Raw genomic sequence first — 14,428 nt, 5'->3', positions numbered from 1 at the left:
TGTATCATTTCTGCAATATACATTCATGACAACTTCTTTCACCTAGGTTGCCAGGATGCATTTATATGTCCTTTTTCATATCATGCTCATATAATCATATCACAAGTCCTGGCTTTGCAATCAGGTCTCGTAACAGTATATGTTTCCTGCAACACTATGATGATGTCATCCCTATAAAGTGCCCTCTCACACTATTAAAACCAGACTTCTGCAGTGATGTGTGAATTAATCCCTAAGTTCACTAGCTTATGTTATTATATTGGTAGGGGTTATAATCTAACCCCAGCAACGTGTGTGTGAGTGTGTGTGTGTGTGTGTGTGTGTGTGTGTGTGTGTGTGTGTGTGTGTGTGTGTGTGTGTGTGTGTGTGTCTGTGTGTGTGTGTGTGTGTGTGTGTGTGTGTGTGTGTAGTCAGAAGTACATAAGTCAAGATCCTCTTGCCCTCATGCAAGTAGCATTCAGAAGATATTTTTACACTGCTACATGAATCTACAGCAATTTCACACAGTCCTCACAACTTTCTCTTCTCAACAGACATAGATGATGTCACTCCCTATAAAGTGCACTCTGACAGTGTTAAAGTCAGACTTTTTCAGTGGCACGAGTGTTAGGTACTGTATTCTGTAGACTGTGCAATTAACTATTTAGGCATTCTAATCTCCAAGCAGGCAATTTGAGAATATGTGTGTTCATTCAACTCACAGTCTGGAGACAGTTTTACACCAGGATGTGAGTCCATAGCTATGCTAGACACTCCTACCAACATCTTCATCTCTGCATACACTGATGATGTCATCATCCCTAAAGTGTTCTCTTAACACTGTTAAAGACAGACTTATGCAGTGGAGCAAGTGTTAAGTACTATGACCTACAGCGTATGTAGTTAGATAGTTAGTGGTCCTAACCTCACAGGATCCAGTGTGTGTGTGTGTGTGTGTGTGTGTGTGTGTGTGTGTGTGTTTGTGCTCATTCAACTATCAGTCTGGAGGCAATTTTACACCAGGATGTGAGTCCACATCAATGTCAAACTCTCCTGCTAACATCTTCTTCTCTGCATACATTGATGATGTCATCATCTATAATGTGCACTCTGAGAGTGGGAAAAACTGTGTTTTGTAGATTGTGTAACTAGATCAGTAGGGGTTCTAATCTCAGAGCACTCACTTGAGTGAGCGTGTGTCTGTTCATTCAACTGTCTGTTTGGAAACAATTTTATTTAATTTATTTATTTTATTTTACATTTGCTGACCGGGATAGTCCAACTGGATACATGCCCATTTTCAGCAAAGGCCCTGGGAGAAAAGCTCCAAGATAATAATTCACATTGAACATTTAGTAAATGCTAGTTTCAAGCAGATTACAGTCATAAGCAATACCAGCATTTAGCACATATAGTACTAACTTATTATAAAACACTTTACAAAACATAACATTATTTTCAAAGTTAAACATACATAACATTACATTCAGGTTTAAGACACACTGAGCAGCAGTTATGCAATTGACCCTTCCTGAAATGGAGTGGTAGAAAAAAGTTAGAAGTAGTTGAAGGTAAGGCACCTAAGAAATAGAGCGGTCACCAGTCTGGGTTAGTGCAAGAACATAACTAATGAGTTTTTAAGTATTTCTTGAGTTTGTTTTTAAATTGAGTTAGTGAGGGTTTTAGGGTCAAATTAGCTGGGAGTCTGTTCCATATGTTTCCAACATAGTTGGCAGAGAGTCCCCAGCTGAGTAGTTGGATTTGTATTTTGAATTAGGAGTCTAGTGGATGATTGCAGTGGCCGGGTGCTGATGTAGGGGCTGATAATATTTTTTAGTGCATCTACAGCTATGCCAGAAACTCCTATCAACATCATCTTCTCTGCATACACTGATAATGTTATCTTCTATCAAATGTACTCTGACAACATTAAAAAAAGACTTTTGTGGTGGTGCTAAAGTTAACTATTGTGTTCTGCAGTGTGTATAAGTAAATAAGTAGGGGTTCTAACCTCACAGCCAATAATGTGTGTGTGTGTGTTTGTTTGTGTGTGTGTGTGTGTGTGTGTGTGTGTGTGTGTGTGTGTGTGTGTGTGTGTGTGTGTGTGTGTGTTCATTCACCTGTCAGTCTGGAGACAGTTCAATACCAGGATGTGAGACCACAGTTGTGTTAGACTCTTCTACCCAAACATCTCCATCTTAGTCTACACTGATAATGTCATCCCACTGCTGTGTCAGACTATCCTACCTAAACATCTCATTCTTAGCATACACTGATGATTTCATCCTCTATAAAGTGCACTCTCATAGTATTAAAGACAGATCTGTGCAGTGGTGCTAGCATTAAATACTGCGCATTGCAGTTTGTGTAACTAGATAGTTAAGGGTACTAATCTCACAGCAGTCATTTTGGGTGTATGTGTTCATTTAATAATCAGTCTAGAGACAATTTTATACCAGAATGAGAGTCTACAGTTATGTCAGACATTCCTACCCAAACATCTTTTCAGCATACACTGATAATGTCATCCCCTATAAAGTTCACTCTAACACTGTTAAAGTCAAACATCTGTGGTGGTGCTAATCTGTAATTGTCTGGAATATAGGTTCTATACCTGTAATGTTAAAATCTGACCTCATTTAACTGATGTGTGTGTATATGGCTGGGGTTATACTGCAGTCATTGTATAATGTTTTGAATCTCTTTTCATTTGACTCACATTCAGAAAAAACCTTTTACAAATACCTCAGAATCAACCATCCCCTTTTTCACTCTGTCCATGGAAAATCCATTCTGTGGAACACATTGTGAAACAGAGCCCATCCGTGATGCTCTGTAAGCCATTTCCAAATTACTAGATGTGTGGTTGCTAATTCTGTCATGGGGCCATGCACATTACATATAGACAGAGGCAGTCCATATTAAATCAAACACATACACACTTATGCTCATATTATCTTCCATTACATACATGTAGCAATTTGTGTTTAAATGGCATAATAATGGTTGGATTTTATGTGCTTTTTCCCAGTAGCCTAGTAATGACCTATGACCATCTGAACATTGCGCATGTCAATGTTGTTGTCATCCACATGTGCTATGCTGAGGTGTGGATGTGCTGTATCCCTACAACAGTGTATTCCAGTCTGTGATTTCAGCTACTGTATTGATGACCACTGCTGACATTTGGTTACACGTTTCTTCCATAACAGGTGTTGTATTATGCCTCCTGAGGACTGTTGACATGGGGTGATGCTATGTATATTGAGTTACTAATGCATTGCACTGCAGTATATTGACATTCTACACAGTTGTCATGCAACAATCACAGTGACAGATGCATAATGGTACAGGTGTGCATGTGTATACCGACCATCTGACGTACATAAATATTATGTCATACTGATTACGTCAGCACAAATGCCTTCCTCCACATGTTGTAGTGCTGTTATATAGACAAACAAATGACATGCTGTGATTCACTTGCAACCTTGAGGAATTCATTGTATGCACTATTGTGTTGTTATTCACAAGGATTATAGAACTGCTCCCCAGCAGCATTGTGTGACTCTCAGCATTTTTGTCAATAACTGTTCTGCATGAGATGCATCCACTTCAGTTGGCATGTGTCCACATGTGGTGTCAGGGCCCTCACTCACACATTTCCACTGATAAACATATAGGCTTATGATGTGCAGCTGATTTAATTTTGAGAAATAGGTAGAGTTTTATTACTTTAGCAGTCCCCCTGTGCTGCATGTGATACAGACCAAACATTATATCTGGAGGTAATGTACAGCCTGAAGTTCAGTTGTACCATGGGTACAGCTGTGGAGTGAATCCATCCCATCAGAGATGCACCACTACATCACATCAGTATTATGGATGTATGTCAGGATTCCATGGCAGCATAACATTTTCACTGGCAGTGTCAAAGGGATGATGATCATGTGGCACATGTGCTGAGGGCTGATATGTCCTTATAGAAGGTGCTCCATGTATTGTTTGGTATGTGTCCAATATCACTGTGACAGCTTCCTCGCTCATTGACAGTAGACTTTGCGCTGCTGTACTTTCTGTGCACAATGGCATAGTTGATGCATTGCCATCAGTATCACATATTGCTGAAGCATTCATTATAACAGATCACTTCTTAATTCACACATCAATTACAGAAGCTTCAGATAACATATGTTGTTATTACATGTGGCAGATGCATGCAATACACAGCTATGTGTTTGGAATTAACTCATAATAGTGTATTGTTTTAAGTGTTGTTATCCATATGGCTGACAACTTTGTCATCCAGAGATGCTTTACTCAAGATTATCACATTTGTCACAGTAAGCTCCATACAGATGCATATCCATTAGGATTTGTTAGTACACACTTCCCTTCAAGGTGTGTAACTACATAGAAGTGTGGTGCATCTTTCTGTGTTGCACCTAGTAAAGCACAGCTTGTGGCTTATGCATCATACAGACCCCTCAGCTGGCCAGGATTGCCCACAATTCCATCTCCAGTTTTAACACCCTCCCTCCTAACCCCTCCAAAAGTGTTCCTTTTTGGGAAGGGGTGATATATTCTCCTTATAGTATACTGAGAATTATTACAGTTGTACACATCTGTTCCTGCAGAACATGTATAACAAGTTACACTCACATATTCTGTCAATGCCACAGATTAATGGTCATAATATTTTAAAAGTGTCCCTGATTGTGCCTATTTCTGTCTACATTTGTCCATTACTCTGTTGCTGTGTGTCTATGATTGGTTGAGTGGTATGTTGACATATCAGTCATATTCAAGCAAGTCATTTTGCAGATCTTCACACTATGCACAAACCCCGTATTGTTTATACTACCTATAATAACTGTCCTCTCCAGTGAGTATGTTAGTGAAGTTATATCACAGCCTTTCATCACCACTGACATGTGTGATCATCACATATATACTATCATGTGTGATGATATAATATATTTGTTCAGAAGGTGTAAACAGCAGTACATACTGTGTTATCTATATATGTGCGTACTGTTATACTACTGACTTGTGTTAGAAGTGTATGTACATTGACATATCTTATCTTGGGGACGTTGCTGTAGTTACCATGCCCTCTTCCTCTTTCTTCATTCCTATTATTTCTGTCTGTGCCAATTTTCATCAGCAAACTTTCCCTGCCTAGTGCATGTTTCATTGTACCTACCATTGCTGTCCACCCCTCCATTATTCAGTTCTGAAGTAAAACAGTATTAGTGCAGTGACAAGTCCATTACTAATAAGGAAAGACTAGCAAAACAAAAAAATAACTGGAACCATAAGCAGGGATAAACAGTGGTTAATTCAAAAAATTCAAAGTCAACAACTTACTTGAAGAGTTGTTTTTTTAAAAGTAACAGCTGTTTATTCCAAGATATTAAAATCCATAATCTATTTAGAAGTGCTTATTCCACAAGTTTAAAATCCACAACCTACTTAAAAAGTTGCAAGTGCAGAAGACACTTTCACCCAGACAGGCCTCATCAGGTAAAGAAACGGAGCAACCCAATGTGTTTAGCTTTATAATCAAGGTGTAGTCACATGATCTAGTCACATGTTAATTGTGACGGTGATGGACTTTTCACTGCACCAGTACTGTTGTTTTACTTTTGCTGTTTCTTTTTCAGTGGGTGCAGTGGACATGAGCATTTCAAGGATACCTTCAACCAGCAACATGCCAGCCAGGAGAATTACACCAATTTCTGAAATCATTAATGTCGCTAAGAACCCCCTATTGGGACACCTGGAGTCTAAGTTTCTGCTACCATGCAGCCTAATCAGAATGCGGGTATTCTTAGGCAATATAAAGACAAGTTGCATCAATTTGAACAAACTATTTTTGCCTTTAAATGCTTTTTTTTTAATTAACCACTATTTACCCCTGCTTATGGTTCCAGTTACTTTTTTGTTTGCTATTATTTCATTCTAAAAATAATTATTGTAGTGTACATCGACCTCAGTACATTTTTCTTTAATGTGCTAATACTGCTGTTATTGCAGTATTTTCACCCCTGATAGTCATTGTGGCTGTCCACGCAATCTCATGGAGGTTTGCTCATAAACAAACATGAATGTTTCTTGTTTCTGCGCTGATGTTGCTCTGCACGGTTTCCTAGCAGCAGCACTGCCGCTGGCAACGAATCCAAGCTTGCATGCATGTAAACACAGTGAGCAGTACAAATATTCGATTAGCACGCTGCTCATTGCTTTAGCATGTAAACTCGGTGTAAGCTTCACTTCAAGCCTACATGGAGTTTATTGAATTCCCAGAAATGACTGCAATGCTTCAGATTTACTGCAAATAAAATTATGGCAAAAAAAAAAATTTAAAAAGAAAAAAATGTTAAATATAAACATATATGAAATTATCTGAGAAAAGAAAGTGCAGCAACACTATAACAGATGCAACATTCGATGCTGTCATTAAAAATTGTGAACTGTAGGAGACAAATCTCAGTCGACCCCTTTCAGTGACAAGAGCTACAGATGAGACAGTCTTGAAAGAGGAAAGCAACATTTGTTTACCTAAATGCAAGAAGTAAAAGCTAAATGGAAAAAAAAAAACACCAAGTTTCACCATAGCAGTACACAAAACTTTAGATGCACTGCTTAAAGAGTGTCGACATCACTGCATTAACCATCCTTAAATATTTTCTCTGCAAATCATTCATTAAGGTATTTCTTAATAATATCCATGGAGTTTATTCTTCTCAAATTACTATAAAGCTCATTGTATAAAACTGCTGTTCATATGTCAGACTATAATATTTACTGTTACACATTTCTCTTTGAGTATGTGCATTATTGAAAAACATGAAAATCCAAAGTAAGGCATACACACACACACACACACACACACACACACACACACACACACATATGCACATGTACAGTAATGCATAGACACCCATACTCACCCACACACACAGACATACATACACACACATGCACATGTGTATGTGCCCAAACACATACTTGGACAATATGCTTATGCATATGTAATATCCCAGCCTGGATGTCCTCCGCGCAACCTGATTCCATCTGTATGACTAGGATGCGAATGTTGCACAAAAGAGTCCAGTTTCCTCTGCTTGATTTGCTACATTGCCATTGTCATAGAAAAATACTGGATGTAGTCTTGAAAATTTGCCTTGAAAAATATCGCACTGTACCAGTCCATGCGGAACAGATGGGAATCTTCTCTGCAGCATTAGTACTCTACACACAGGGATGGATTCACATAACAAAACATCAACCATAACAGGACTAGAGCATATTACCTGTGTGTGTGTGTGTGTGTGTGTGTGTGTGTGTGTGTGTGTGTGTGTGTGTGTGTGTGTGTGTGTGTGTGGTGAAAACAGTTATGAGAGATAGAGATACACCCCTGATAACTACATAAGAATAAGTCAAGTAGAGAGCCTTAGACACTGCATCCCACCTGAGGCATGGCAGACCCCAGTAGTTACTAGCCTTCTCTATCTCATATTCGTGAAGTTGGGTGATATTACTCTTGGCTCAGGCAAGGCAAAATGTGCCTTAAAAATTATATAAGCAAAACGTCCGATTCACTAGTATTGATTTTTACACTTCCTGACTCAAGTTTGGTTAACTTGAAGTTTGACCCATAAATAAACCACAATGAACATTGGAAGTTCATTTTTGTCAAATACAGTACCCTTCAAAAAGAAAAACAGAACAGTAAAATATTAAGGACAGACAATAAAATAGCAGCAACAGTTTTATACAATGGACCTCCTAGTAGTTTGAGGTGAATGGATGCACATTACTAAAGCTGTTTTTGATGAATATCTTGCAGAGGAAAACATTTAGAATGATTAGTTAAAATAAGTGCAGTGCAGTAATGTCTTAAAGACCAGCTTTGTTCTGTTAGCGTATGCACATATGCATGCTTTTACCTATTCTATAATGGAAACTGATTGGTCTCTCTGTCTCTCTCTCTCTCTCTCTCTCTCTCTCTCTCTCTCTCTCTCTCTCTCTCTCTCCTTCTTCCTTCCTCAGGAATATATAAACTTACCCTGCTATACACCAGGATTAAGAAATATAGACTGAAGCCAGGCTTAGGTTGAACAAAAATGTCCTTATGTTGCTAACATGATAACATTATTTTGTACATAGACATCAAGGACTTGATATGTAAAAGCAAGCTACCCTCAGAGTGAAATAGACTTACCACCACCCAATCACACTGTACCTAGGCTGAACTTAGGTGCACTGACCAATTACCAGGCATTCATTCTTCACAACATTATTGGCCGGATCATACTCCCAGATCTCCAACAGGGTGCTGTTGTTTACGAGCTATTCCATTTTTTAAGGTTAAGAGCAGTCATACTGTCTTTAATTAGAGCTTAGCACAGTGTTCAGTTTCCTTTTGTGTTTTTTTCCATTTTCATTATTTGTAAAAATGTATAAATATATTGAATTCAAATATATTGAAACTCTGCGGTTGAGCCTAGATCAGAAGACGATGTCTTAGCAAGTGATTCAAAAATGCTCATCACTTGAAATGAAGAATTAACAATTATCCAGACAGGTAGAACTGCATCAGTGTGTTTTCCTTTTAACTGTATATCTTTATTTTTAACACTATTAATGTACTACTTTTGTAACATTTTACTGTCCCTATCAAAAAGTTCCGGGAAAGAGTGGAGGAATCTAAAAGCTTTGCTACTATGGGTTTCACCTGTTTTTTTTTTCATTGGATACTCTTAGATATAGCAGTTTTTAACTTCTGATCAGTGCAGGGAACATGGTACACCTTAGTAACTGGATCTTGACATGGCAAATATACTTTTAAAGCAATGAGGTTAAAAGACTCTAAAAAGAAATCCGTGTGCAAATTATTAAAATACTGAAAGCAGCAAGTAAAATAATTCTGTGAAAAGCTACTGACTCGAAGCACAACTGGGGTGAAGTAGAGGGCCAGCTGCCGTGGGCACATAGTGTATGGGGTGCAATTGTTAGATGCTGATGGGACTTCAGTCATTACAGTCATTCAGAAATGGATGATGGTATTGCATTTGTAGTCCGAAATGAAGCACTTTAGTGCTGTGCATGTAGAAAAAACTGTAGCAGCTGCAGAATAGCTAACTACACCTCTGCTACTGTCATGCAAATTTGAAAAGAAAATCTCCAATATACTTTTTCAAATTATAGTACTGATAAAGAAAGTTAATTCACCAAATATTTGGTTTGTTAAGTGCATGCTATGATGAAATCTACTCACAGTGTACAAGCCAAAAAAAAAATGTGTACAGAAAGACTCACATAGTTACGGCTCTATATTCAATACTGTACAATGCCATATCAATCAAACCTTGCTTGGCTATATTCATTTATTCATGAAGTTAGAAAGCTTGCCTTAAATATATCATACTCAGATTACTCTGCATGCTAAGTCAGTCCTTCTTGCTTCTAGAAAAGTGCTAGTCATTGTCAGGGGCAGGAAATGAAGTGAATGGAAAACGTATCCAGTACTAACCAGCAGATATAATCAACAGAGTATGTGAATAATACAGACACTGCTGTGAAGAAGGGCAAGAGTTGTATCTGCACTAACAAGCAAAATCTGAATAAAATACTGCTTCTCATTGCAGGACTGGTCTCAAGTGTGCCAAATGATTAATACTTTTCATCATTAGATGGTTAACAGAAATTGTAACAAATAAAGTTGGATGAAGAAATCTCTTAAAGTGTGCAGATTTAATGAACCATAAGGAAGGCAGAGGATCCTGAGATTTCTGTTTTGTATTCTGCAAACAGAAAAGGATTTGAAGGAAATGATTCCTAAAGAATAAAGGGTTACGAACGTGTTGTGAAAATAAATAATGATTAACTAATTGTAGCTTCAGACACAATAAGGACATTACAAGTGTTTTATGCAGCTATTTGCCAGATGGAGAAAGAACACTTTTTAACTTGGATAAAAGTAAATACAAATTTTGAGTAACATTTCTCATACACACAAATTACATTTTAGTTACAGATACAAAAATAAGAAAATGAGAAAATAATAGTCTAATGCAGATACTGAAGGGCAGTCAGGTATTAATAGGATGTTAGGGAATGCTACAATACATTATAAAGTTTGTACTTAATATGTCTACTATAGCTATAACACTTAGAATACTGCTGGAGCAAGAAAGAGTTTTAGAAATGGAGTCTACTATATGAAGTATGCAGTTTTGTCAAACAGCTATTATTTTTATTTCAACCAAAATTTGTCGAAATAATGTGTGTGTGTGTGTATGTGTGTGTGTGTGTGTGTGTGTGTGTGTGTGTGTGTGTGTGTGTGTGTATATATATATATATATATATATATATATATATACATATATATATACATATATATATAGTATGTGTGTGTGTGTATATATATATATATATATATATATACATATATATATACATATATATATATAGTATGTGTGTGTGTGTATATATATATATATATATATATATATATATATATATATATATATATATATATATATATATATATATATATATATATATATATACATATATATATATATATATATATATATATATATATATATATATATATATATATATATATATATATATATATATATATATATATATATATATATATATATATATATATATATATATATATATATATATATATATATATATATATATATATATATATATATATATATATATATATATATATATATATATATATATATATATATATATCTATCTATATATATATATGTATATATATATATATATATATATATATATATATATATACATATATACATATATATATACATATATACATATATATATATATATATATATATATATATATATATATATACATACATACATACACATATCGCAAGATCAGGGTTCCTGTCAGAAGAATGAAGATGCATTATGTCGAATGTGTCTTCGTCGAAGTGTAAATGTTGAAAACACAAAATGACGAAGCAGCTTTTAAGCAAATTCTTTCCACTGAGAAAGAAGTCGCTTGGCCACTTCCATCACTTTGCTGTTTTTGGCACTGTAGTGCGATCTTGGAGTTGGTATATTTAAGTAGGGGGGGTTGTGGGGGGCACAAGCTCCCCCACATGTGGGATGTGGTGGGGTGGAAGCCCCCCACTTAAAATAGTGTTTTTTTGTGTTTGTTTTTTTTTTGGGAACAGCAAATTTTTTTCCCTGGGAAAAAAATTGCTGTTCTGGCTGTTCGCTCTTTTTTGTTTTCGTTCTTTTGTGGTCAATATAACAGTGTTCAATCTTTTGATCATCTGCTGTTATAACATAGACCCCAAGATCAGGCAGTGGACTGCAGTGGGGTTTTCAGTATTTCACCCTGTAAAGTAAATATAAGAGGAGAATGTGTTAGTTTGGGTGGTATGAGGGCTCTGACTCCATACAAAGGTACAGGAAGCTTGAACTGTGTAAAAATATTTTTTTTCCAGTTTTATGATTTTTCAGGTTACACTTCTCTGGGTTTAGAAGTTCCAGAAAAGAAAAGAATATAATATCATTACTATTGTACAGGGTAATGACAAAAATCAGACTACCTATATGTTTTTCAATTCTATGCTGAAAGTATTGTAAATAGGAATATACATTGTTGTCATTGCTCAGAATTCTGTGCATATTATATACATGTAAAATGGTAATGTTTTTCATGCCTTCCATTTCTGCAACCTCACAGACTGAGTCTGAAATAGTCCATTGAAATGGTAATTTGTAGCTGTGATATCACCCAAAGAATCCCCAGTTCTTCCTTCAGCAAACATTTGCTTGGCTCTGGAAAATATTCTGTATTCAACATGTCTGCTTATATATAGTTTCTTGCCTGGTCTACATTTTACTTTAAAGTTAAGCATCTGCAGAAAAAGTAATGTCTTCAGTAATTCAAGTGGTGTCCTGTACAAAGACTTTCTAAATATGATTTTCAAGGATTTGTCATCTCTTGGTAATGTAATTCTATTCATAAATATGGCCATGGAAATTTTCATAAATGTACAGTATCACTACCAGCTACATTTTGAACATTTTAAAATTTTCTTGACCTGAGGAAATTGGCCCAGTCTTCTGTGATGTCAAAGCCCCTAAACCATCTGGACTTGCAATACTTACAACACAACTGAGGATTTAATTCCATAGTCCAATATTAATGAAAACCAAGGCTCTTCAAGTCACTGCAAGAGTTATTTACTTTCTAAGCTCTCTGTCCTTCATATTAAAGAATAACACACCATTAAGCAAAATACTTTTTTTTAAACAAGAAACATCTATATTAAGTTATCACCTATGACATAGGCAATCATACTCTTGTATGAATAAATACAACCCATATTGACATATTTTCAGTTGCAAGTGTTATACATCATTTATAATCTAGTCAGTCATTGCCAGTCAAACATTACAAGGCTGATTCAGTCCCTGTCTTCCCTTAAACCTCATTCTTCCTCCAAAACATTATTCTGCATGTAATGTTCCCACAATTCTCGTTCTTTTCTATGTAATTTGTTCCTTTTTCTTAAGATTCCACTTCCAGTTGCTTAATCTCTGTTACTATATTCATGGTTTCTAGTATAGTTTGTTTAGACTTTGATTTAAATTTTCTAGTAATTGCTTTTTGGTAGCCACCAGAGTTACAGTCAGCAATTCCTTATTATTTCAAGGCAATTCCAATTTTTTATTTTGTTTGTGTCTTTCAGCTTTTCCCTCAAAAAATAATTTCCTTAGTTACACCAATTTACACACCCAGTATCTCTGTTAAAGCAGTCTGCAGAGAATTTTTTTCAAGTCTATCAACTCATTACATTCCCAAAAATATGTTCCCAATGGGTCTATATCATTTTATCAAATGTTTTATTCATAAAACACATAATCATCAAACACTATCAAAGTCCATATTTAGCAAAATACCTAAATGTTGAATAAAATATTATTGAAGTATTTTAGTTATCCAACTTTAAAAAAAAAACATTGAGTGACTGACATGTCATCTAGCCATGATCTACCCATTATCCCATTGTAGTGCAATGTTGGAGTTGGTATATTTAATTTTCAGGGTTGTGGGGTTGCAGGGGGGCACAGCCCCCATGTAAAAATGTAAAAAAAAGTGTTTTTTCCTATATAAAAACTATGTGTAGTGTATAAATAATTATGAAGTTTTTATGTTAATTTATTTACTTTTAAGTTTTTTGTTTTTAAGGTTATATACATTTTAAAGTGCACATTTTATGTATTTCGCTAAATACGGATTTCAATGGATAGTGTTGGACGATTAGGTATTTGATCAACAAAACAATCGATAAAATGATATAGACCCATTCCCAATTACATCTTTCTCCTCCTTCTTGGGGTATGTAAGCAATAGACTTTTGAGAATGATTTCTGAATATTCCTTAGAAGATGAAGCTCAAACAGAACTGGACAGGCCTTCATTCATGCTAGCTATGAGTGACAAATGCTTTCACTAAGATAGCTTCTGCCACATGGAATAACATAGCACAAACATTTGAAAAAAATGAGGTTCTTCAACATTCAGGGAACAATTAGAATTGACTGTTAAGCAGGACAACACATGCCTTGATGTTACAAGGATGCTGGGGATGCTTGAAATGGCAAAATGATATTCTAACCAGATGTTTTTTCCGAATTTCCCTTTGTCAAACTCAGTTTTAAGGATGACAATTAAGTACACTTTAATAGGTGTAGCTGTGCATAAGCATCAACACATTCTTCTGCAATTATGTTGTTTGTGATATTTATGTATTTTTTCCAGAATAATTTCCTAAACACCCAATTTGAACTAAGTTCTTCTTTCCATAATAAATTATTGCCATGCCAGATTTTTGTGTAAGCTGTATATAACGTTAAGACTGCTGCTTTCAAACAGTCAAAATATATATTGCTGCTGTTCTGTGAGATATACATAGTCATAACTGTTACATTCAAACTATAAAATCATGTAACTGTAATATTGTAATTCTGAATTGTACTGCTTTATGTGGAGTATGAATCATTACATAAAAGAATCAGCTGACCAGCTCACATACTCAGTTAACAAAGCAAATAAATAAATAATAATAACAACAGAAATAAATAAATCTGCCTATGGAGTAGCCAGAGGGGTTGAGGTTTGGTGTTTAGTGTGATTGAATGGGAAGCAAATGCTTAGATCAAAATACACTGAAATGTATTTTTATTATTCATCATTAGATATATATATATATATATATATATATATATATATATATATATATATATATGTATGTGTGTATATATATATATATATATATATATATATATATATATATATATATATATAAAACATACACAACTAAAAAATAACCTTACCAATTTTGCATTTTGATATGGTTACATGGCA

This window comes from Protopterus annectens, chromosome 12.part0, assembly GCF_019279795.1.
Source record: "Protopterus annectens isolate FY-2018-M chromosome 12.part0, PAN1.0, whole genome shotgun sequence".
Taxonomy (NCBI): domain Eukaryota; kingdom Metazoa; phylum Chordata; order Ceratodontiformes; family Protopteridae; genus Protopterus; species Protopterus annectens.
The sequence above is the reverse complement of the archived record's forward strand: the minus strand, read 5'-3'. Positions refer to the sequence as shown.